The sequence below is a fragment of the Myodes glareolus genome, chromosome 6, assembly GCF_982192425.1.
Source record: "Myodes glareolus chromosome 6, mMyoGla1.1, whole genome shotgun sequence".
Taxonomy (NCBI): domain Eukaryota; kingdom Metazoa; phylum Chordata; class Mammalia; order Rodentia; family Cricetidae; genus Myodes; species Myodes glareolus.
Window position 1 is genome coordinate 102,637,497 of NC_142031.1, and position 22,386 is coordinate 102,659,882.

Sequence of the window (22,386 nt, forward strand, 5' to 3'; positions counted from 1 at the left end):
TCCAGTACCTTCCGGCTTCAAGCCACAGTCTTAGTTATACACGACACCAGTGACCTGGAAGTGGAAATATTTCTCCCATGCTAGAGTGGGAAGTTTCCCTTCCTACCTCTTTCCCCGAGTTATTCTTATTTCCACTTCTCTGTCTCTGCTCTGCACCATATTCTAGAAAAGGATTTGTGAGGTTGAAGAACAGAGAAGAAAACCCAAGGACCGGTTTGACCCATTGATCATGATTCTGAACTAAGAACCTGTGAGGTTCTTAATAAATTTTAACTTTGTGAAAGAAAACGATTCAATTAGTGGCTTGACAAAGACATGGCATATGAAGGCCTAGACCTCTCCTTGGGCCTGGAACACCTATGCTGGCCTACTTTTCATCAGTATATGATCCTGATGATAAAATACTAGGGCAGTCTCAAACTGTTTCCCAGATTGACTTAACTTTAGATATCCAGGCATTAACCACTATTGTTAGTAGTTTGTTCTAAGTTTTGAAAGGAAAAAGAAACCCAGAAAGGGAAAACTTTAATTTTCACCCATTTCTCAGGAGAGAGAGAGAGAGAGAGAGAGAGAGAGAGAGAGAGAGAGAATGTGAACAAAGGAGTGAGAAATTATGATGTTCCTTTTTTTTTTATAAGACACTAGAATAGATGCCCTGGCTAACAGTAGACACAAACAAGCTCTTACCAAAGGTCAAAGAAGCACAACTTTTAAAAGAGCATTTCTCAGTACCCATAGCTCCAAATGTCCTGTGCGCAGGGGAGGGTAGAGCCAGGGTTTCGGTGTTCTGTAGTGGAACATTGCTACACTGTTGGGGTATACCTAACAAGAACTCCGGAGGACAACGAACAGTTAAATATACACGTCAGAAGGAGGAAAGTGGAGCAGAAAAAGGTATCTGAAGGAATGATGACAGATATTTAAAATATTTCAACAAAAGACAGATATCTGCAGACTTGAGATTCATAAAGCTGTAAAGCAGAAAGTCCATGTTGGTGTATGTCATAGTCAAATTGCTGAAAGCAGAGATACAACGCAAGTCTTGAAAGCGGTGAAGAAAATGATGTATGACGATAATAGACATAACTGATCAACAGCTCACTTCTCAAGAGACACTATGAGACTAGACGAGAATTGAAAAACATCATTAAAATATTGAGAGAAAACAAGTAAAACATAGAACCCAGAACTTTTATATTGTATTTTGAATGTGCTTATTATACACGAACATGTACATGCCATGGGGCATATGTAGAAGTTAGAGGACAGCTCGTAGGAGGTGATTTTCTCCTTCTACCTGCTGGGCCCAGAGAGCACACTTAAGTCATCTGGCATGGCAGTGGTGCCTTCATCCCCTGTGCCATCTCACCGGTCTTAACTCAGTATCTGACATCCAGTGGATGTTAATTTACATTCAAATATGAAAGCAAATAACATCTACATTTTATATACAATGTAAGAACTTGTGGCCAACATATCTGCCCTGTAGCTTGGAACTAAAGGAAGCTATTTAAGGGGAATCATAAATGGAAACAGTCCTCAGGAGAGAAGAACCCCAGAAGTAGCAAACGTCAGGTAAGGCAGGGTGATTTCTGTTGGCCATAGCCTCTTAATCTTTTCACAAATTATTGGTTTAAGTCTGTTTATAGTATTGCCCTAGGCAGTCTATTAAGGCTTCCTAAAAGATAACACCTTATGGGATGGTTGAAATCAGGAGTTTACTTCTGTTTGTTCTAGCTGGTTGTCACCACGATAGGCTTGTTTTGAGGATAGACTGAGTAGTAGGTTTTCGTATGAAGATTGGGACCTTTGAAAATTACAAAGGGGAAAATTGAGAGGATCTATATGACTGGGAGGAGCATAGATACATGGAAGGGAAAAGTCCGTGATTAGATGGCCCCATGGTAAAACCTCAGTTTATAGTCACAGGCCTAAGAATCCACCTGAGATTTTGGCAGGAGGGGAGAGACAAATGTGATATACATAGTCTACCTCCTGACTCCTTAGCTTTCCACTCCTCACTAATTGTTACTCTTTTATAGAATTGACAAGAATATCTCTGACTTAGGCAGGAGTTGCTATTTCATCTCCAGTCCACGCTGGAGGTGAACCAAAAATAGATTTGGGAGCTTCTGAGGGAATTTAGTTTCAAGATCTGCCCTTGAGTGGAGGAAGTTAATGAACTGGGAGGGTGGATGCATCACCTACCTGAATCATGAATACCTAAAGAGGAAGGATGATGAGAATTCTGGGTGGATCTGGAGGACTGACTGACTACTTCAGGTGCTGACATTCTTGGTAAACATTCAGTGTCCTGGAATTTGGCAAAAGAAGACATAAGGAAAGAAGAAAGGTATTGCAAACTTCAAAAAAAAAAAAGGACTTTTTTTCATATGAGTGGGGAAAGAAAGATCTAGAAGCAGCAAGAACACTTCTTGGGTGACTTTCCATTCTCTAGCTTGTTGAACAGAGCGGCTATCAGCATAGCCTGCCTGGGGGTTGAGGATCTCTCATTGCTTCATGGCTTCTGTCTAATCACTAAATGCTTCATGGCACTGGTTTACCTCAGAGCCACACATGTATGTATGGGAGAAGCTAGGTTACCGGAAATCTTTATACTCTGTTGTGACAGGATAGACAGACTGGTCTAACATTCCGAATAGAAACCTGGGGTGTTGATTTAGTGCTCGGGATACTGCAGGCAGGCTGACAGAACCCCAATTTGCATCAGAGGTTGTTAGCTTTGTAGTTTGTTTTCCGGGAGACTTTCAAATGCTTCCTCCTTCCCTGTCCTCCTCCTCCCTAGGATCTGGCAGCTTCTTCAACAGAAAGAAGACAAGGTGAATGCTATCATGTCCAGAACATCAAAACACAAGCGACACTAGTCAGTGATGGGAGGGAAGTGGAGATTAACTATCTGCCTATTAGGATTTAAAAAAAAAAAATCAGTTTTACCTTGCAACTCTCTGCAGTCGTGTGGTTCTGAGGCTTACACACTTGGATGTGGGCATGGGAAGGGAACACGGGGATGGGAATGGTAACAGGTGCTTAGGAGTGCTTTTCTTAATCCAAGTGGCTTGTTTATAGAGGGAGAAGCCTTATTAACTGGTCCCCAGGAAGTGAGGGACCTCCTAGACTGATACCAAGGAGTCAGGTGTCTCTGTGTCATGGAAGCTCAGGACCTGTCTGTCAGGTCTTGGTGAAGACCTAATCGAAGAGTTAAGAAAAACACCGTGAGAGCAAGAAAAGCCTGTTTATCCCCATCAATGTTTGCTAAATTTCTCCGAGGAGGAGTTGGCTGTCCAGTTCAGTCAGGCCTTAGCATTGCAGCAGCGTCTCTTGCAGGGCACACCTGATTCCTTCATCTGCCGCAACAGGTAAAAAAAATGAAGCTCCAGGGCATCTGATCTACACAGATCTCTCACATCTCAACAGAAATCATAGGGATATGCATATTTTAAAAATTCATTTATTTATGGGATTTCTGAAACAGTTTATAGATAGCCTAGACTGACCTCAAACCATGGTCCTTCCGACTCAGCCTCTTGAGTGCAGGGATTCCAGACACGCGCCAGTTCTGGTTACGCGTTTTGCCTCTCAGCACAGTCCCCTCAACCTAAACCTTGAGTCTTAGGGTCTCCCTCCGCGCCCCCATTTTGCTCATAGGGAACCATCACATCTTCACACCAATCTAAAGAAAGCCTTTTTGCCTAGGGAGTGTTGTCTTTGTCGAACGGCTAGCCCTAGCTATAGATATTGGTCTTTTTGAGGAGTCCGCATAATAGAAAGGGGTGGCAGAGAGAAATTCTGAATTTGACTTTCTCCTATCAGACGGGTAAGAATGTTAGCTTCTGCAGGCAGAAGAAATTGGAGCAGTCTTCCTGTAAGGAGCATGCTCTTGCATGTGAATAGGTTTAGGGATGCTCCGTGTTGGTCTCGGTCTCTCTCTCTCTCTCTCTCTCTCTCTCTCTCTCTCTCTCTCTCTCTCTCTCTGTGTGTGTGTGTGTGTGTTGGTAAATGGATGGCCGACTCTTGGGTGCGGTTAATTCCTTTAGGGGAGTTCCTGAGAAGGGTCTGTTTCAAAGGTGGAGGCAACCAACTTCTTTGCACTTCTAACTTCCCCATTCTCAGGAAATTCTAGCTCCCTCATCAACGAAGAGACCTTCAGTGAATAAGAAGGTTCCAGAGCGAGAAAGAGCAAGCTCCATGTGTGGTCCATCAGGGATGTCTTGGACATCTCTTGGCCCTTTCCAAAAACTTGGGGTCCAGTGTAGCAGGAAACGTCCCACCCAACCTCCGCAAGTCACCTCGGAGAGGAGGAGCCAGGTGGGTCGTGGCAGCTCCTGGAAGGGCTGTCAGCTCCGAGGCTTCAGGACGTCGCGGGAAGCGAAGCGCTTCGGCCCACGCCCTCGCGGTCCAGGGCTCCACGGTTCCCGGGGTGAGCAGGCACGTCACGCAGTGTCGCGCTCCCCCGCGGTGGGGAGTCGGTGCCCCGCGGCCGGCCGGCCGGGCAAGCAGGCGGGTGGACCGTCACTGCCCGCCCGTCGCTCGCCTCCCCGCCCCCCGGCTTCCTGCGGAGGCAGTGGCCGCCATGTTGTTGTGGGGGTGAGGCGGCGCCGGCGGAGCCCAGCGGCCGTGACAGGCTGCGCAACAGGTTCGCTGCGGCCGACCTGACGACTGACCCGGCGGCGGCGGCCGCCGCACGGCAGGGTCTTCCCCGGCGCGGGTGCCGAGGAGCGCGCGGGGAGTCGGTGGCGCGGTGACGCGCGAGGCGCCAGGTGGGTGAAGCCGCCCGGCAGCGCTGCTGCTGCGGGGCGCGGGGCAGGTGCGGGCGCCGCCGGCCCGGGGGCTGCACGGGCCGCGCCGAGGGGGCCGCGCGCCGCAGACCGCCGGGGCCCGTTCTCGTCCGGGCGTGCGGCCCCCGCCCTAGGCCCCGGCCGCGCTCGGCCGAGCCGGGCAGAAACCTGGGCTGCGGGTTCCTGTCCCCACCGCGGGGTCGGCGGGCCGCTCCTCTCCGAGGCCGGGACACCGGGGGCCCCTCAGCACGGCCTCGCTTGGCAGGTGATGACCGCCGCCTCTTGCTGAGGGGCGACGCGGTCCCCGGCTTTTCTTAGGGGCACCGGGCTGCGCGTTGCCTTGGTTTATTTATTATTTATTTATTTATTGTATTTTTTTTCTCACCCCCCCCCCTTCTTGGTCAGCGTTGGTGCAGAGTGTCAGGTGAGCCGCATCCCGGTGCGTCAAAGTAGCCCGAGTCACGAGAGGCCAGTGGGCGGATGCTTGGCGTCCGCGGCTCGCGTTTTTAACAGCTAAAGTTGGAAAATGTTAAGCGTTGACTTCTGTTCTATGTTATGCACTTCCAGGGTGTATAGGAAGCACGGCGACAGGGAACCTCGGTCACCAGGGTAAAGTTGATTGCCTATTTAAGGAAGGGAGAAAAGACGCCTGCAAGTGCATAGTGGCTGGGGAAACTAAGGCTGCAAGTGCAGGTGACTTTCATTCTGCAGATAGGATGCTGTTTGCGAGTATTGGTCACGGGCTGTGTTGTTCAGCGATTGCCCGTGGCCAATAGGTTCATTTGAAACTTGGACTCGTAATGAATAGGAACATTTTGGATAGAGCCAGCTACTTCATAAGAGGAATTGAAGTTAGCACAGAAACTACCGCTTTGTTACATGCTTTTTGGTCCGTTTCACGAGTGTTGTACTCAGGGGAGGCAAGTTGTCACTTGGAATTTTGTGCTATTAGCTTAATTTCGGTAGCACAGACTGGAGGCCAAGCTACGTAAGCCTCTGAGAAATTGCTTCTCTCTGAAGGTTTGCTATATTGTCACTGATAAAACCTGAAAGCAATCCAGAAACATTGTCCACAGCCTTTATACGAATTGATGGGAGGCCTGCAAAATTCAGTTACCTATAGGTTAGGAATTATTTCTATGATAGCCTTGTAATCAAGCAAGCAAAGCAATTTTTTTTTTAAGGATGTAGAAAAAAGCGTGCTGCTTCTGTTTGGTGTAATACTGATATGCAGCTGAAAAAAATCTGCATGCTTCTAAACATTTAATGCATTTAAGTATTCTCGTTCACCTTTATAATGAAAGGTAGAATGGTTAGTGAAAACTTTACTGAGTAGAAATATACTGTTGTTCAGTACATCTTATGACTCAAATTCTGATTTCTCCTGAATATGAAGAAATATGTACACTCAGGGGATTCAATTTGTACTTAAAAAATAAACATATTTTAATAAAAATATTTAAAATAGCATACACCCATTACCCAAACTTAGAAACTCTCAAGAGTTTCATCATCTTTGACTTTGGAAAATTTCATATATAACTTAGAACTTTCAGGGTTGTGTGTGTTTGTGTGTGTATTAGGGAGTTAACCAACCATTTCACACATTCTGAGCATGCTCTCTGCCATCAGGGTACAGGGTACATGCAGACATTTTTTTAGTTCTAATTCATCTTTAATGTAGCGTTTCACAGAGTTCTATCATTTTAATAAAAGAACATGTATTGTTCATCATCAACTAAACTTCCTTTAGTATGACAGTTTATCTCCCGTGTGGTCATTTATAGCACACTTTCTAGTATTAGAGCCTATGTTCAATGTTTATATAATTATTTAAAGCATATGAAGACCTCGTAGCTAATTAATGTCCTCCCATCAGATAAGTGAAATGTTAAGTTAACATTTAGCTGCTCTAGGTCTCAGAGTTAGTAAGTGTGAGCATCTCATTTCAGGTTAGGATTCTTTTGACTTCAGCACCTATGTTCTTGTACATAACATCTTGGTTCCTGTAAAACAAAGTTATATGGACATTCTATATATGTATATATGCATATATAGAACGAACATATACATGTATATGTTCACTATAGAGAGAGAGCAAACGAATCACTGTGAGTACTTATGTTAGGGAAGGGTGAGCTAGGTTTGTCAGCTCTAGGACTAGGGTTTGCAGGCTTCTCTGGGAGGACAGAAGAGTGCTTCACCACGGAGCTGCATCTGGAGCCCTCGGTTTACACTGCCAGAGGCTCATTATTCAGCACACACAGGCCTCGAACTTATCCTGCCTCATTCTGCCCACTGCTGATACCACGTGTGCACCTTCACACCCATCTCAGAAGTTTCACTGTTTGTTTGTAGAGCGTTTACATTGAGGTCTGTACATTATTCAGGATATGATAATTATGTTACTAAAATATGATGTATTTGTTGTCTAACAACCTGTTTGGGGGTTGGTTGTTTTGTATTTTCATACTTAGGGAAAAGTTTTGGAAAAACTATTTCACAAAAAAAGACTAAACAAGGAAAGACTTTTGGGGTATGTCAATTGTTAAGAGCAGATTCCAAGTGTGAAACAGAAAAACAAGAATATTTCAATAATTTCTGCAGTTGCATAGGTCTAAAACGGAACATCCATTAGATATACTTCTACTCTTAGCTCTTCTTGTTTGTAAAGTTTGTACCATCTACAGCTGTTGAACACAGACAAGGGTTAGCACTCCCCTGGGTGAAGTGTGCATGTAGGTATTCTTGAGAAAGAGGAACTGAACCAGCTTTAAAGGATATGAGGCAGAGAGGAAATGGGGGAGGGAGGGAGGAAACAGCAGAAATAGGACAGTGAATAGCCTGAGAAATAATGTATTTTCATAACTCGAAGAGTGCAACATATTTCATTTGTAGTGTTTTAAGAGCTTCAATTAAAACATAACTTCACAGCCAGACCAAGACACTGAATAACTTTGTTATTTGCAGTACAACTATTTAGCCATGATTATGGCTGACATGTAGGGGTCTACAACCAGATGGCAGAGATTTAACTCTTGGTATTTAACCACTTGTTTTATGTTTTCTGGATCCTTCTCATTGTGAATACATATTCATTTGAGAAAAAGTCTGGTTTAATAAAATTTGTATGTGTATTTCTAACTTAAGTTAGACCTCCTACCCCAGCTCCAGCTCCAGCTCCGAATAGTTGTATGACTTTAAGCATGTTTTTAAAATTCTCTTAATTTCTGTTTTCTTCTTTATCTATAAAATAGGGATAAGAATAGTACCCATTTCATAATGTCGTATGTTCTACAGAGTGCTTAGTGACTGTGCTTAGGAGAAGTACGTAGTAAATGGTACCTGTTATCATCCCAGCTTGCTTCAGTGAGAAATTTCAAGCTATTTTCTCCCTCACTCTATGGCTCTGTCTCTTTCTTTCTGGTTTGTGATTTATCCTAATGACTGCAAAAGAAATTAGCTTTTTCTTTTGGTACTCATTTTCTAATCAGCACCCAGATGAACTCTATGAGAAGACTGAAAATAGATTAGAAGATCTGACCTTCAGTTCAGTCTAAGACTCTGCCCCATAGTTCCCTTAGTTTCTACTGCTTTGGATGATCACTTCAGAGCCTTGGCAGGGGTTCAGTTCTTCCTAGACTAGGGAGAGGCTGGTATTGAGAGAGGGTAGTGACAAGGGAGATCAGCTGAGGTGCCTGCAGGGTTCACACTGGTCTTGAGGACAGGAGCAACCTTTGCTTTGCCATTTTCTTCCTGCTGCTTGGAATCTTTGACCCCATTTCCATCCTCCATCTAATAGGCTTTTGTGGCACTTCTCAAATGACTGCTTTAATACAAATACCAGGTAGGTCAAGTTAATAAATCTTATAATTTTAATAACATTTGATGGCATTGATTTAGAAATAATTCTTAGGGATTATAACTAATCATGTTAAAGATTAGTGACATTTTCCGTTAGTTACTTTTCTTGTTGCTGCGACATAGTACTTGACAAGAAGTGACTTGAGGAAGGAAAAGTTTACTGTCACGTGGTTTGAGGGTCTAGTCGGTCGCAGCAGGAGAATGAGACAGGTAGTTGGTAGGTAACCACGTCTGCACTCAGGAAGCAGATAGATGAATGCAGACACTCGGTTGGCTTTCTCCTTTGTATGTAGTGCAGAATCCCAGCCCATGGAATAGCAGTCCACATTCAGGATGGGGCTTCCCACTTCATTAACCTAATCTAAATAATCCTTCACAGGCCTGGCCAGAGACTTATCTCCTAGGTAGTTGTAGATCCTGTCAAGTTGTCCCTCAGTATTAACCATCATATTTGCCTAGAGTGGTGTGGGTCAAATAGGAGTGCAAAGTAGTATTGCTTCTCTAACCCATTTTTATTAAGATCTGAAAACCCAAGAGGTTGAAGAGAAGCCTTCTCACTAGAGCATTTCAGGTTTTCCACTGCTAAACTTTTAGTGAAATGCTTATAAAATGATCTTTTGTCTTGCTGCAGAGATAGCCTGTATTGGGGTTTCCTTGCCCTCCCCTCATTCATTTCAGTAATTGTGACTTGGAATTGCTACTTCCTTCTTCCAACATCTTGGTTCCTACCAGTTTGCACTGGGTTCTGAGAACTGAGTAACTTGGATGAATGAAATGTAAAGGGCCATTGGATTGGGTTTGGCAAAAACTGCAAGCCTTTTCTATAGTATTCTCCAGGACCTGGGCTTTCTAGTTTTTGTAGCATGATGGCAACCCCCTCTTAAGAGTAGAGTGTCGCAGCTCACTCTTCAGTCCATCTTGGGCTTCTCTCCACAGTGTATCTTCCCTCATCTTTGCCTTTCTCCGTATCGTGAACAACTTCTTTTCTTTATTCCAGCTACTGCTCTCTCTCTTTGAAAGTTAAAGACAACAGAAGTCACTCATAATTCATAGTATAGAATTCGTTCTTTCACTCCATCATTCCATAAATATGACATGATTTCTTGTAAGACATGCCTAGTGTAATGATTATATAACCAGTGGACAAAATATACAACCGTGTCCTGCCATAGTGGCTTTAAATTCAGGAAAAGAGAAGAAAGAATAAAACTTCTTGAATTTAGAATAAATAGTAGCCTTCATATAAATAAGTTATTTGTATTTCAGAATAACATATTTAAGATGGTTTATTATTATTATTTATTTATTTTGTTAGTACCTGGCAGGTCTTGGTATTTCTTCTAGTTACTGAAACCAAAAAAATCTTCCCCCCACATAGTGTGCACTTAAAGCAGAGATTTGCCAAATAGTTTAGGATGGGCACTTAATTTGATTTTTCCTGAAAGCACTGTATTGTTTGGTTTTAAATTTTATTGACTTTGTACCTGTACTATTTTTATTACGATGAATAATAAATGTTCTGTGTAGAAAATAGGGACGCTGTAGGGAAACACAAAGACCATAATACTTTCCAGACGTAGCCATCGCTCATGTTTTGGTAGCTCTCCTAGAACTTAGTCTCTGCTGACTATGGACCTGTGTTATGTTGTCTTGTGTTTTGTTATAATTTAATATGTTTTCTTGTTGGGCCAGGGATTGATGTGTAGTGTGCTAGGCAAGTGATTTTCCACTGGACTACCTGCTTAGTTCTGTGACTTTTCTTTGTAGCTTACTAATAATATTTATCAAAGCGTGGCTCTGTTTTCACTATGCACTTATCCATCATATACTTTTATTCGTGAATAATATGTCCTCACTACCGAATAGTAGTAATAGTGTGTAACATTTATAGAGCAGTAGCTATACGTTAGTTATTTGGGGACACTTTGCATAAATTGATCTTTTTTTTTTTTTTTGAGACAGGGTTTCTCTGTGTAACAGCTTTGACTGTCCTGGAACTTGCTCTATAGACCAGGCTGGCCTTCAACTCACAGAGATCCACCTGCCTCTGCCTACTGAATGCTGGGATTAAAGGTGTGCACCTCTACTGCCTGGCTTCATTTAGTCTTTAGACTCTCTATAAGAACCTCATAGTTGAGTTTGAGGGAGTATAATAATTTCCCCAGAGTCCACAGACCTAGGATGTATGTCTGACTTTGCTATTCTGCTTATGGCCGCTGTCTATGCTTCTGCGGTGCTAAGGTCATTTGTAATCTGTATCTTGTCACAGTTCATATCCTTATAGCTGTAATTGTTTTCATGATTATGAGTATTTCCCCAGAATACATTTTAAGTAGTAGAGAGACATTGGATCAAAAGGTATGGACACTTCTTAATGCCTGTGTAAACATATTATCTTACAGGAGAATGCATTAGTATGAATGTGTAAACAACAACATCTTATTTCCCACTTTCTTGAAAGCTTTGCTTTTAAAAAGTACACTAACTTATTCCGAGTACTTTAGTTTTCCTTCCTGTAAGTATTAGCATCACATCGTCTTTTTTCTATTTATACTGGAAAACTTTCATTTCTGCTTTCTCATTTCATTGACATGTTTCTTTGTTCATTTGTTCCTTCCTTTTCTCTCTTCTCTCCCCTCCCCTTCCTTTTTTTTTTTTCTTTTTCTAATCTCTTCTGACAGTCTCTTGTAGCCCAAATTGGCATCAAATTTACTGTGTAGCCTTGGATAATGTTGAACTTCTGATCCACCCACTTCCATGTCCTTCATGCTGGGATTGCAGGCATGTGTCTCTCCTCTGGTTTATGTGGTGTAAGGATCAAACCTGAAACTTGGTGCTTGGTAGAAGATCATTCTATTAGCTTAAACAAATCTCTAGCACTGTTGTTTATTCTAAGAATTCTTTGTTTTGGCAAGAAGTATGTCTTCCATATAGTTATACAGATTTTCCCATGTTTTTTAGCTTTGTTTATAGACTTAAGAAAAATGATAATGGTGGTAGCACTTTTTGAGTAAGTATATGCTGTATACCTAGTGTTTTATATTTAATAACTCATTTACTTTTTACAGCATCCCCTCAGAGGATTAGCTCCTTTGACATTGTCTTTGTTTTTTTTTTTTATTTTTTTTAAATTTTTTTGAGACTAGGTCTTACTATGTAGCCCTGGCTGTCCTGGAACTCTCTATGTAGACCATGTTAGCCTTGAACTCACAGAGATCCACCTGCCTCCCAAATGCTGGAATGAAAGGCATGTGACTTGACATCGTCTTTTAAAGTCTTAGATTTTTCCTCTGTGCCTTTGTCTATTTCTGTTCTTGGTTCCTAAAAATCACAGTAACCTGCTATCTGAAGCCTATTGTTTAGTACCCATTACTCAATGTAGGAGTCATTTCCTCTGAGATTACTCATCTAATAACATTCTGGTTTCTCAAGGCAAAGTGAGGCACTCATCTTCTGCCCTTTTCGTTCCCATAGCACTTACATGGAATTCTAACTTTTGGTGCATTCTTCTTTGGTGACTGGGCAGATGCGCTGACTTGAGCTCAAGGTGCTCTGGGGGTGCTGCTGGAGTCAAGGAGTGAAGGCTGGGAAACGGCCCACCTGACAAAGGGCATGCTCCACAAGCATGAGGACCAAGTCCAACTCCCTAGCACCCACATTAAAAGCTAAGTACCTGTGCACACCTGTACATACACTTATATACCCTCCTCCACAAACACAAAGCAGTGAGTCCCCTCCCAGAGTATATGAAGTAGAAACCTGGACTGAGGAAGTAACATGAAAGCTGGTCTGAAAGCAGGCAGGAAAAGAGTAGAAGCCCAGAGACTGAAACTGAGTGAAAACACAGCTGGCAATTCCCCATTATGTGCGTAGTGAGTTTTTAGGATGATTTTGAGTGTCACAACTTTTCTTCTGGGAGAGCCAAGCAATAAAGCCCTGCTTGCTCCCAGTATGTGCTTGTGGGTATGGATGTAGGTTTTTTTCTCTTGGTTTTGTGGGGAGGTTTGTTGTTTGTTTTGTTCTATTTTCTTTTAGAAAGGGTCTTGTTGTGCTGCTTGGGTTGTTTTCAAACTCCTGGCTACAGCTGAGTCCTCCCTGCCCCCTCAATTTGACACCTTCCCAGTAGCTGGGATTACAAGCATACACTGTTCAAGCCTGCTGACCCAGGATACTTTTTTATAGTGCTCAGAATTCTGAGTCTTCCTGCTAGAGTATCCATCTCTACTCCTATAGAACAGGGGGTGATTTATCTTCTTAAAACCTTTTGTTAATATAGTGAAGAACTCATAAAGTACTGACATTATCTTGCTAAAATTCTGAAACACTCAGGGAAGTTTGGTAAACTGGAAATCTTTGCCTAAAATCCCAGAGAAAACCCTGAACTCTCTCGCCTGTGGGGCCTTTGCTGTCATCATGGCTTCACATAAACTTCAGCTCTTTTTCACCAGCTTCTCATTTCTGTTTTGCTATCTTCGATAAGAGACAGTCTATTCTTAATTTACTAGCCTAATTTTGAGATAATATTGATGGCTGGTTTTGAAAGAGGGTAATAAGTATTTCTATCTACATTAACAATATAGTTTATGTCATTTAGTATAAATGCTTTTCCACGTTTTTAAATGTCTTAAATTTAACCTTTCTTCTCAGCTTAAATTGTTTTCGTTGGTTTGGTTTTTGAAACAGGCCAAGGACTTGTTGTGTAGACCAGGCTAGCCTCAAATTTGCCATAATTCTTCTGCCCATGCCTCTCAAATGCTTGGGTTATAGGCATATATAACATCTGCCCATATTTTTTCCTTTTGTGAAAATAGTACATGCCAATTGATGAAACTTAGTGAGATAAAAATATATTTGAAGTTTATATCCCAGTGACCGTTGTATTTTAATGTCTACTTGGAGTGCGTGTGTGCATGCCTCACGTGTGTATGCCTCACACATTGAAGTTAAGAACATAGATTTTGTTGTTTAGGACTTAGGCTGTTAGCTTTGTAAATGTAACAGTCTCATTAAGCCTGCATTTTCTTCTTCTTAAAAAGTAGAGATTTATGTGGTATGGTGGTGCACTCTCTTAATCCCAGCACTAGGGAGCAGGGGGAGGCAGATCTCTGTGAATTCAAGGCCAGCTTGGTCTGCATAGCAAGTTCCAGCCTAGCCAGCCAAGGCTAAATAGAAAAACCCTGTCTCAAAAAATGTAGATATTTCATGTAATATTTGTGCACAGAGCTATAAAGACTAAGAGGTATACATGGTTAATACACTATTTCCTAATAAATGTAACAGTCATAGGCACCCTCATCTTTGGATAGCTTTAGTGAGGGTTTGCTGCTCTGGACTGCTTACAATGAGGGAGTAGGCTGGAATGCTGCATATTCTCTTTTTGAAACAATTAAAATTTCAATTTTTAAAACATTTACATGGGTCTTACAAAACTGTTTAATGAAGTCTCCTTTAAAATGTATTTAAACAAATCAAAGCAAACTCCAGAAGTTGATTTATCTTGGGTCAGCATCATGATTGGCGAGTATATGTGAGCTGGAGACTCTCCTGCTGTGGTCCTTGAAATGGTGGCATCACTAATAACAAGGAAACCGTGGTAACATGTGAAAACATGTACTATAGGGTTTGGTACCTTAAACATATTTTTAAAATTAATTTTTAGTTGAAATACAAAGTAATGAGTTTTTTCATAAGACCTCTATACATATCACATACTGTTTTCCTTCATTTCCTCCCACTGCTGTCCTCTGTACCCTTCCCTCTGGCCAATTCCCTTTCTTCCTCCATTTAGTTCCTGACTGCTCAGTCCCAAAATAACCACACAGAAACTATATTATTTGCAATACTGTTTGGCCACTAGCTTAAGTGTATTTCTGGCTAACTCTTATATCCTAAACTAGCCCATCTCTATTAATATGTATACCGCCATGAGGGGCTACATGGTTTCTCACTGACTCCACCTTCTTTCTCCCAGCATTCAGTTTAGCTTTCTCCGCCTACCTAAGTTCTGCCCTGCACAGGCCTAAGGCAGTTTCTTTATTAACCAATGGTATTCACAGCATACAGAGGGGAATCCCACATCTGTTTAAATAAAAAGGAAGGTTTAACTTCAACACAGAGAAATTACATATAACAAAACAGGTATCGAGCAAGAATTATAGCTACAATATTTATATTCACCTTATCTTTTATCATTACTAAGGAAAACTATAATTTTAACTATCTATTCTTCAACTTCATCAAAGACTCCAGAAGAATATAATATTTCCTAAGTAAACAGGAAGTTCCTCGTAAGCAATTTCTAAAACTCTAGAATTGACAGAGACATCTTGCTGCCTGGACAGCCACCTAAAGTTCTTCTGTAACTTTGGACCATCTTTAGTCTACTGACCCATAGTGTCCTGCAGACTTTTCCATGAAGCAGGAAATTTCAAAGACAGGTCCACCTATATTGGCAGTTTGTCAGTCACTTTTTTCTGTATCTTGAAGAATGTCTGGCAGATTCTTTCATGAAGCAGGAACGACCAAAGGACTGCCTTACCTTTAGGCAAGTTCAACAGTCACTTCTCTGTGGGTCCTGCATGTCCAGTTCATACAACATAGATCAGGCAGTCCAGGCAAGAGCAGTTTCTTGGCCAATGGCTAGCAAACTCTATAAGGAGTCTCTTTGATGCCCATCTTCCTCTTGAAGTAATTGGTGCTGCCAGGAGCAGATGTGTCTCATATCATGAAAAGTCCTAAGTTCTTAAACATTTTTATGCCATATTCTGTAGTCTTTGAAAGGTTTGAAGAATGCCTATCCATCTGAAATACATCTCTGTACATCTAGAAAATCTAACTAACATGACTACAAGCTTGGCTATTATAGATGGCTCTCTATTAATCTATATTTCTTTATTATAAATTACATTTTTTTTGGTTTTTTGAGACAGGTTTCTCTGTAGTCTTGGAGCCTGTCCTGGAACTAGCTCTTGTAGACCAGGCTGGCCTCAAACTCACAGCAATCTGCCTGCCTCTGCCTCCTGAGTGCTAGGATTAAAGGCGTGTGCCACCACTGCGTGGGTATACATTACATTTCAAAATAAGCTGCACAAACAGAATCAAGAGCAGAAATATGTATACACACACAGTATAACAAAATTGACCTTAAATTTGTATCAGTAAACCAAAATCCATACCAATGCAAATCTCTATAGCATATCACCCTTTAAATGGAAACAAACATCTATAAACAATATTTGGGAATATGGGCATAGTTCTCTCCAAATTACTTCCTGCTTTTTGTTGAGTGAAGTAATTTTTTGGGGGTGTTCACTGCGACCTTTTGGGGGATCTTGGTCCATCAAACTACATTAGTCTAGAAAAATTTCACAGGTTCTCATCCTCTGTGGAAACAAAAGCAGAACCTCTTTTCCAAAGCCACAAATCCTTAGACCCAAATTCTGAAATCATGATACCTCTAAAACATATATGTTGGTTTAGCTTATCAGCCTGTACAGTGAAATGTCTCTCTATACTTAGCTCCTTCACAGTCAGACAATTCAAAGAAAACACAATAATATGCATAATTCAGACCCTTTGTGTATTTTCCATCTTTACATGGCTAATTTTTTTACTCTATTACCTTTTAAATACTTATTTTATAATCTTTACTCCTTTAATCTATGACTGCCAGTACTCTGTCTCCTTAAAGACTTTGTTTTATTTTTGTTTTCTGAATCATTTACTTCCTTTTATGACTCTCTAGACTCTTTTTTCTTCTCTCTCCCAAGCGTACATAAATTTATTCAATACTGTGACCCATTTAGAGGTCTTTTACATCTGAATTTGTCTTTATTGTGTATCTGTAATCCTTTTCTGACCAGGACTGCTTCTTAAAATGCTAAGCACTTCTTAAAAACCTAAGCAGCAGCATTGCTAGGACAAATACGCCCCTGCCTGCTGGCTCTGCCTAATCCGACATGGCAGAAGTTCGTTCACTGCCTCTGAGACTGCTGGGTGGGAGCTGTCCTCACTACCTCAACTCTGATAACCAGTTGGCCCATTCTGCCACCAAGTAACTTGCAGCATGCTGTCCATAAACCCCATTTAAATGCTTGGCCTCCTGAAAGATCCAGAGTTTTTGCTGGCAGCACAGCCCAGAAAGCTGTTGTTTCAAAACCACGTGGCTTTTTCCCCCTGCTACCACTGAATCAGGACAACCTCTCTTAAAGAAGCTGCGGCACACTGCCCACAAAACAGAGCAAGAAGCTATGTTAAACTCTGTTTTGTTTTGTTTTTTTTTCTGACTAGGATTTCTTTGCAAGCTTTCACAGGTTTTATATGGATTTAGTCAGCCATGTTGGCACGCCAATTTGTTGTAGGGGATTGCAGTTAGTTCCCAGCTCAGCCCCCGAATTACCACACAGAAAATATGTTATTTGCAATACTGTTTGGCCAATAGCTTAAGCCTGTTTCTGGCTAACTCTTATATCCTAAACTAGCCCATCTCCATTAATCTGTGTATCGCCATAAGTCTATGGCTACGGAATTAAGTTTTGGCGTCTGTCTCCAGAGGGGCTACATGGCTTCTCACTGACTCCACCTTCTTTCTCCCAGCATTCAGTTTAGTTTTTTTTCCTGCCTACCTAAGTTCTGTCCTACACAGGCCTAAGACAGTTTCTTTACTAACCAGTGGTATTCACGCATACAGAGGGGAATTCCACATCAGTTTCCTCTTCTGCTTTTCTATTGCATTCATTCCTTTACCTGCTTTCTACCTCCTTTAAGATGTTTTCTTCCAGTCTCTAGCTTTGTGACCTATAAATACACATATAAATATGCAAACATGTGTATATACATTACATTTTTCCATATATGAAAGAAACTTAGAGTATTTTCCGAGTCTGGCTTATTTTATTTAATATAATGATTTCATATTTTATCTGTTTACCTGCATATGAATTTAATTTTGAGTGACACCCTAATATTAACTCTGTGCTCTACTATTATCATTGTGATACTATTTCCATGTTTGCTAATATCTTTGTAAAGAAGGCATTTTTTTTTAAATTGTTAGTGTTATTTCCTATGACAGGCTCCCAGAAGTGGAATTATTGACATGGAGATTATATGTATGGATGTTGGTAGGATTTTTCATGGATTTGTTCAGGTGAAAAGCTGCATTGTTTGTTCTCCCAGAAGATGTGCCTACACCCAGTTCTTCTAATCTTTTCTAGTTTGGGTGTTAGCCAGGGTGAAGGTTGAAATTTTGTTTTTGTTTGGTAATTTCATGAGTAGAAATGATGTAAGATGTAAATTTTGCTTTCTTTCTTCTGTGTGTATGTGTTTGTGTATACACAAGTGTTTTTTTTTTTTTTTTTTTTGAGACAGGGTTTCTTTGTGTAGCCCTGGCTATCTTGGAACTACTCTCTCTAGACTAGGTGACTGGCCTTGAACTCAGAGATCTATCTGTCTCTGCCTTTGGAGACCTGAGATTAAAGACATGTGCTAATTTTCATTTTCTTAATTATTAGTGATTTTAACATTTATTAATAAGGACTTTTTGTAAATTAATTGTCTAATAGCTTTTTATATGTTAAAGATATTAACTGGCTATCTTCTCTGTGTTATTTTCCCCATTTGATTACTTTTTACATATGTATTTAAAAAAAACTACCAGGCAGTGGTGACACACACCTTTTTTTTCCTTCAGCACTCAAGGCAGAGGCAGGTGGATCTCTGTGAGTTTGTGTAGTGATATCTTTGTGTGTGTGTGTGTGTGTGTGTGTGTGTGTGTGTGTGTGTGTGTGTTTTATAAATAAAGCTTGCCTGAAGATCAGAATGCAAAGCTAAGCCACTAGGGGCCAGGGAATGGTGGCATACACCTTTAATCCCAGTATTTGCGATTCAAACACCTTTAATCATAGCTCTTGGGATCCCATACCCTTTAATCCCAGCACTAGGGAGGTGGAGACAGGAGTAATATGGCTGGACAGAGAGAGGAATATAAAGGAGAAGAGACAGGAACTTTCTGGAGTGTGAAGTCTGAGGATTTGTGGAGACAGGATCTCACCCTTTTAGTCTGAAGATTTGGTAGAGGTTAAAGATCTCTCTAGTGATTGGTTGCTTTGCTTTCTGATCATCAGATCGAACCCTAGTATCTGTCTCTGGGTTTTTTTTTTTTTGTTTTGTTTTTTTTTTTATTCATGCTACAAATTTGAGGCTAGCCTGGTCTACAGAGTGAGTTCCAGGACACCAGGGCTGTTGCCCAGAGAAACCCTGTCTCAAAAACAAAACACCTTACAGCTTCACATAGTTATGTAGATGACTCTGTTTATCCTTTTCTTTGGGTTTTCTTGTAAAGTTTTAAAACCTTGAAAATTAAGTTGTTTCTAACAAGTCACATTTTACTTGAAAGTCAAGCATATTATTCAAGTTTTTCCTGCATACATTTTTTTTCAACTCAAGTAAATAGTTTTGTTTAAATATTTACTCTTTATGAGACAAATGACAATAGGCTCCAGAGCAACTGGGCCCTCAGCCTCCTTTTTGGGCAGAGGGTGAGTCACGTGCTATTCATAGGTGTGTTTTCCCCATTGTGTGGGTGAATTGTCTTGTTCACGGTTGTTGACTAACTCTTCTGTAAGTGGTGTAAAGCTTCAGCATGCATTTGAGTACTAAACTCGGGATTAGTTCATGATTTCTGTTTTTATGCCCTCTTGACTTCTTGTTGCTTTGTTGGTTAAACTTAAAATTTATTAATATCGAAGTGTATATTGTGTATATTCTATGTGCCAAATGTTTTACAGGTATGATATATTAGTGTAATGATATTTTATTTTATTTTTAACAAATAAAGCTTGCCTGAAGGTCAGAGTGCAGAGCTAAGCCACTAGAGGCCAGGCGGTGGTGGCACATACCTTCATTCCCAGCTCAAGGGAGCTGGAGACAGGAGTGATATAAGCTGGGCAGAGAGAGGAATATAAGGCCGTGGGAGACAGAAGCTCAGTGCAATCTGAGGTTTGGTAGAAACATGCAGTCTAGAGATTCAGTCTGAGGACAGGATCACCCCTTCAGTCTGAGCATTGGTAGAGGTAAAGGAACTCTCTAGTGGCTGATGCTCTGCTTCTCTGATCTTCAGCAAGCTTTATTTGTTAAAATACATATAAAATATCACTACATATTAGCTTCCAGTAAGTAACCTTGCATTTTGGTCCAACTACCTACATGGATTAGGAAATTCTATGTGTGTTGTGGATAAGACCACAAACCTGTAGAGTACATATACTGGAATTCAACTCGAGTTAGGTGATCTATTTTCAAAGTAACTGTAGCCTGCTTGTGCTCTGTACAATTAAAAGTATGCTAATCTCTTGGGAGTTTGTACTAAAGAATATTTTAGTATCTACCTTGTGGCAACTGGATATTAAGGTATATGAAAATGAAGAGACAATCACGGGGGTTGACAGTCTTATAGAGGTACACAAGTAAGAAAACAGAAGTTAGAACACTAGACATTATGTATAAGAAGAAATGGAAGTGAAAGGAAATCTTCATAAGTAGAAAGGTCACCAGCATGGTAGGTAGTGCTGCAGGCACCGAGGAGAAAAGCGGAGGAGGGATAGTTCATTCGTGACTTGTAAATAAAGACTAGACTCTTAAAACACATTTTATGAAATGTAAAGAATGTTAGATTATTTAGAATAACAGCTTCATAATTCACTTCCAATAAATGTCACCATTTTAAAGTGTCCAATTCTGTGGTTTTTAATATCTATTTTCATGAGTAAAATACATCTATCATAGCTGATTTAGAACAATAGAGGTCTTTTGCCTTCTAGATTGTTTTTTCATTTCTCTTGGAAGCTATTGTGAAGAGTGTATTTTCACTGCTTAATTCTACCAAACTTTGAAGAGAAATCTAATACCACCGTGCCTTAAACTATTCACAAGATAGAAAGGGAAAAAATACTACTAAACTAATTGCAAAGCCAATATTGTCCTGATTCCAAAGCTGGATAAAGACAGAACAACAAAAAGAAATCTATAGATAAATTTTCTTAATGAACAGAGATGTAAAAAACTAACAAGGTACTTGCAAACTGAATTTATGGAAGAGGATTATACATCATAACCAACTTGGTTTCATTCCAGGGATACAAGGATGTTTCAGTGTGCTCAAATCAGAAAATGTATCATATAAATGAACTTAAGGACAAAAATCACATGATCAGCTTCATAGATAAAGAAAAAAAGCTGTAGCTCTAATAATAAAAACCCAGAGTCACATATTGGGGTTCAGCCTGAAAACCAGACAAGCAAAGCAGCCAGCCACTAGAGAAGCCTTACCTTTACCAAGGCTGGGCGCCTACAGACTAAGCAGATTAAAGGGGTCTAAGCAGACAAAGCTGACTAAGCTTCTCTCTCTTCTCTTTTTATATTCCCTCTAGTGCTAGGATTAAAGGCATGTGACTCCCTAGAACTGAAATTAAAGGTGTAGGCCACCCCACCTGGATTTGTTTTGCATTGATTTTTGTATAGCCAAGGGTAGCTCTGAATTTACAGAGATTCATTTGCCTCTGTCTCGCGAATCCTGGGATTAAAGGTGTATACCACCGCTGCCTGACCTCTAGTGGCTTAGCTTTGCCCTTCTGATCTTTAGGCAAGCTTTATTTATTAAAACATAAATAAAATATCACTATAAAAAGCATTTGACAAAGTTCAACATTGCCTTCATCATAGTTCTGTAGGAAATGGAAATAGATGGATCATACCAAAACATAATAAGAGCATATATGACACACCTGTAGCCAACATTACACAAATTGGGGGAAGCCCGAGCATTCCCCACTCTTCCCCCTCTTACTCAATGTAGTACTTAGAGTCTTAGCTAGAGCAATAAGGCAAGAGAAGGATATTAAAGGGATATAAATGGGAAAGGGGGAAAGCCAATTATTCCTGTTCTCAGATTCTTTCCTAAAAGATCCACAAACTACACTAAAAAACTTGTAGACCTGATAAACCCTTCTAGTAAAGTTGTAGGATATAAAATCAAACTCCAGCCGGGTGGTAGTGGCCCACACCTTTAATCCCAGCACTCGGGAGGCAGAGGCAGGTGAATCCCTGTGAGTTCGAGGCCAGCCTGGTCTACAAGATACATGCTTGGCTGATTCTTGGGAACTGATTTGCATGTGACCTTCCCTTTTTCTGTCTCAGAAAAGAAATTCACATTTAGACACTGGAGAGTCCAAGAAATTAGTCTGTCTTCAACCCTGCCCTTTGAAGAGAGGGAAAGAAAAAAGATTGGCAGAAGGAAATCTGTTTTTTTCTCTATTTCTATTTTCCTGCTCTTATACTTGTAGATCTCTATTCATTCCTGTTGCCGTATCTGAACTTTATTCCCAGAGCCAGAAAATTCTGTCCCATGGTGTGATTTTATGCTCAAGAGCTATCTGATTCTACTTAAGTAGGTGAAGGTCTCTTCTCACTTCTTTTGGAGATTGCCATTTTCTCTAGGAAAATAGTTTTGTTTCCCTGTCTAAAAAGTAAATACAATAATCCTCCTTAATCCTCCTTTCCTCACTCTCTCCCCCCCCCCCCCCCCCCCCGTGCCCAGAACCTATCCTGGAACTTGCTCTGTAGATCAGACTGGCCTCAAACTCACTGAGATTCATCTGCCTCTACCTCCCGAGTGCACTACTACTGTCTAGCTCCTCCTTCCCTTTCTTAGGAACTCAATACTAATCCT

The 22,386-nt window shown here is 40.9% G+C and overlaps 1 protein-coding gene and 1 long non-coding RNA gene across 6 annotated transcripts in view; one reads left to right on the forward strand and one right to left on the reverse strand.

Annotated features, from left to right (window-relative positions):
- LOC125402032 (uncharacterized) overlaps positions 1-4,430 on the reverse strand; it is a 44,859-nt gene extending 40,429 nt beyond the window's left edge. The window contains exons 1-2 of the long non-coding RNA XR_015738175.1: positions 4,308-4,430; positions 2,209-2,314 (exon numbers count right to left, since the gene is read on the reverse strand). This is a non-coding gene — a long non-coding RNA (uncharacterized LOC125402032). The remainder of the gene's footprint in view (positions 1-2,208; positions 2,315-4,307) is intronic.
- The window catches only part of Itsn2 (intersectin 2), a 116,024-nt gene continuing 97,776 nt past the window's right edge, over positions 4,139-22,386 (forward strand). Inside the window, exon 1 of one of the 5 annotated variants that reach the window (XM_087907446.1) lies at positions 4,139-4,326. The gene's annotated coding sequence lies outside the window, so the exon portion shown is untranslated. Of the gene's footprint in view, positions 4,327-4,561; positions 4,779-22,386 lie in introns of those variants that run through there. The other 4 variants (XM_087907445.1, XM_087907447.1, XM_087907448.1 and 1 more) reach the window with 4 other exon arrangements.